A 3,238-nucleotide genomic window follows, 5' to 3' on the forward strand; every position below is an offset into this window, starting at 1 on the left:
CCATGGGCCTGACACCCGCTCTGGGAAAAGGCCTCGATCAGAAGGACGCGGGCGACCGGCGAAGCGCGCCGTGACGAATTCCGTACGCCACAATTCCGCGCACTCCAAAAGCGCGCGGATTCGGCGATGGGCACATCCCGCTTCACTCGCCGTTACTGAGGGAATCCTCGTTAGTTTCTTTTCCTCCGCTTAGTAATATGCTTAAATTCAGCGGGTAGCCTCGTCCGACCTCAGGCCGAAAGTAAGGACCGGGACTATTCTTCCCGTTCCGCGCTCGCCGTCGGCGCCGCGCGCCGCCGCGCACCTCGATTCCCGCCCTTGAGCCGCCAGCCGTTGGCCTCTTCGAGGTCGACTCGCCGCCGCCGCGCGGGATTCTGGTCGCGATCGTCGCGCATCGTGCCGTGCTGTCTTGAGCGGGACGGGCGCTCGCGCGTCCGACGCCGCAGCAGCCGCGCGGAGAAATCCCCGCGCGGAACGTTTGCAACGCGACCCTGAGGCGGGCGCGGCCCCGGGATTGACCCGAGGCCGCAATTTGCGTTCAGAACGTCGATGCTCAATGTGTCCTGCAATTCACACTAATTCACGCAGCTAGCTGCGTCCTTCATCGACTCACGAGCCGAGTGATCCACCGCCAAGAGCCATCCACGATTGTTTCGCTCGCACAGTGCCTCGCACTATAGGGTGACAAAATAGACCGCGCCGAGCGGTCGGCCAGGCCGACGCTTGAAGCCGGAGCGCGCGGCACCGCGGCACTCGACGCGCAAACATTACCGGGTGACCGAATCGCCGGCCGGCGCGCCGCTCCTCGCGGGTCGGGCGCCGGGTAGCAAAGACTTTTTCTCTCGCTTGTCCGAGTTTCGCGTTCGCCGAAGCGTTTGCGAGACCGTTAATGATCCTTCCGCAGGTTCACCTACGGAAACCTTGTTACGACTTTTACTTCCTCTAAATGATCAAGTTAGATCGTCTTCTCGGACGCCGGCTCGACCGTTGCCGGCCGCGCCAGGTCCAATCGGAGGACCTCACTAAACCATTCAATCGGTAGTAGCGACGGGCGGTGTGTACAAAGGGCAGGGACGTAATCAACGCGAGCTAATGACTCGCGCTTACTGGGAATTCCTCGTTCAAGGGAAATAATTGCAATTCCCTATCCCTAGCACGACCGGGGTTCAGCGGGTTACCCAGACCTGTCGGCCAAGGCGAGCACATGCTGATCCGGTCAGTGTAGCGCGCGTGCGGCCCCGAACATCTAAGGGCATCACAGACCTGTTATTGCTCAATCTCGTGTGGCTAAACGCCACTAGTCCCTCTAAGAAGTTAGACGCCGACCGATTGGGTCGCGTAACTAGTTAGCAAGCCAGAGTCTCGTTCGTTATCGGAATTAACCAGACAAATCGCTCCACCAACTAAGAACGGCCATGCACCACCACCCACAGAATCAAGAAAGAGCTCTCAATCTGTCAATCCTCACTGTGTCCGGGCCGGGTGAGATTTCCCGTGTTGAGTCAAATTAAGCCGCAGGCTCCACTCCTGGTGGTGCCCTTCCGTCAATTCCTTTAAGTTTCAGCTTTGCAACCATACTTCCCCCGGAACCCAAAGACTTTGGTTTCCCGCAAGCTGCCGGAGAGGTCGTAAAACTAACGCCCCCCGATCGCTAGTTGGCATCGTTTATAGTCAGAACTAGGACGGTATCTGATCGTCTTCGAACCTCTGACTTTCGCTCTTGATTAAAGAAAACATTCTTGGCAAATGCTTTCGCAGTCGTTCGTCTTGCGCCGATCCAAGAATTTCACCTCTAACGGCACAGTACGAATGCCCCCGTCTGTCCCTCTTAATCATTACCTCGCGCTCCGAAAACCAACAAAATAGAACCGAGGTCCTATTCCATTATTCCATGCACCATTATTCAGGCGAATCGCCTGCTTTGAACACTCTAATTTTTTCAAAGTAAACGTTCCGGCCGCCGCCGACACTCAGTCAAGGGCACCGGCGGAGAACCGGAGGTGAGGCCAGGACGGCCAGTACACGCCTTGCGACGGACCGGCCGCCTGCGCCCAAAATCCAACTACGAGCTTTTTAACCGCAACAACTTAAATATACACTTTTGGAGCTGGAATTACCGCGGCTGCTGGCACCAGACTTGCCCTCCAATGGATACTCGTTAAAGGTTTTAAAGTGTACTCATTCCAATTACAGGGCCTCGTTTAGAGTCCTGTATTGTTATTTTTCGTCACTACCTCCCCGCGTCGGGAATGGGTAATTTGCGCGCCTGCTGCCTTCCTTGGATGTGGTAGCCGTTTCTCAGGCTCCCTCTCCGGAATCGAACCCTGATTCTCCGTTACCCGTAAGAACCTCGGTAGGCCAGTACCGTACCGACGAAAGTTGATAGGGCAGACACTTGAATGATCCGTCGCCGGTGCGAGACCGTGCGATCCGCAAAGTTATCCAGAGTCACCAAAGGTTGCGGGCCGAAGCCCGGTCGGTTTTTGGTCTGATAAAAGCACGCCTCCCGCGAGGTCGGCGCTTCACGCATGTATTAGCTCTAGCATTTCCACAGTTAACCACGTAAAACGTACGATCAAATGAACCATAACTGATTTAATGAGCCATTCGCAGTTTCACTGTACGAGAGCTCGTACTTAGACTTGCATGGCTTAATCTTTGAGACAAGCATATGACTACTGGCAGGATCAACCAGGTAGCTACTTTAGCGTAGCCCCGAAAGGCCGACGAAGGAGGCGCCGCTGATGCGGCGCCGTCGCTCGGTCGATGCGAAACCCGAAGGCTTCTCTCCGTTAAAATTTCGTTCTTTGCTCGGCTGCCCGAACTCAGAAAACCGTCACCGCCCGTCGCACCCGCCGGAGTAAGACTTCGTCGGCAGGCCTTTCGACCGCCACGTCGCCAACACCGGCGCGAGCGCAACGCACGCCAGACAACTTCGCCGAAGCGACCGCTCAGAACCCGACAAACTGACACTCGGCTCTTCGCGCAGCAGCAACATCTGCCCAGCGAGCCAATCGCCTTTTCACCGATTCTTTACTTGTCGAAGCTTGTCAGCTCCCACAAGTATAGCAAAGATGAGTGTTGTCCCTGGGGTCTTCCGTTTGAAATTCTAACGTAAAAAAAAGGTGCACGATTGCGCCAGGTGTTGAACTATTGCGAGGCATATCACACGCTCGCGCGGCCTATACAGGCGCTTGCTCGCGCGCGCGGCCGAAATATGTTCAATGTTCGCGCGGCC

General features: G+C 56.2%; 2 non-coding genes and 1 pseudogene across 2 annotated transcripts; all 3 read right to left on the reverse strand.

Moving 5' to 3' along the window:
- The window catches only part of LOC146144069 (large subunit ribosomal RNA), a 3,679-nt pseudogene extending 3,441 nt beyond the window's left edge, over positions 1 to 238 (reverse strand).
- A 248-nt stretch (positions 239 to 486) lies between these two features.
- LOC146144070 (5.8S ribosomal RNA) lies at positions 487 to 640 on the reverse strand. Its single transcript, XR_014498841.1, has one exon. It is a non-coding gene; the product is annotated as a 5.8S ribosomal RNA (ribosomal RNA).
- Positions 641 to 887: 247 nt separating this feature from the next.
- On the reverse strand, positions 888 to 2,698 carry LOC146144071 (small subunit ribosomal RNA). Its single transcript, XR_014500504.1, has one exon. It is a non-coding gene; the product is annotated as a small subunit ribosomal RNA (ribosomal RNA).
- Positions 2,699 to 3,238: the final 540 nt, after the last annotated feature.

This window comes from Ascidiella aspersa, chromosome 5, assembly GCF_963924565.1.
Source record: "Ascidiella aspersa chromosome 5, kaAscAspe10.2, whole genome shotgun sequence".
NCBI lineage: Eukaryota > Metazoa > Chordata > Ascidiacea > Phlebobranchia > Ascidiidae > Ascidiella > Ascidiella aspersa.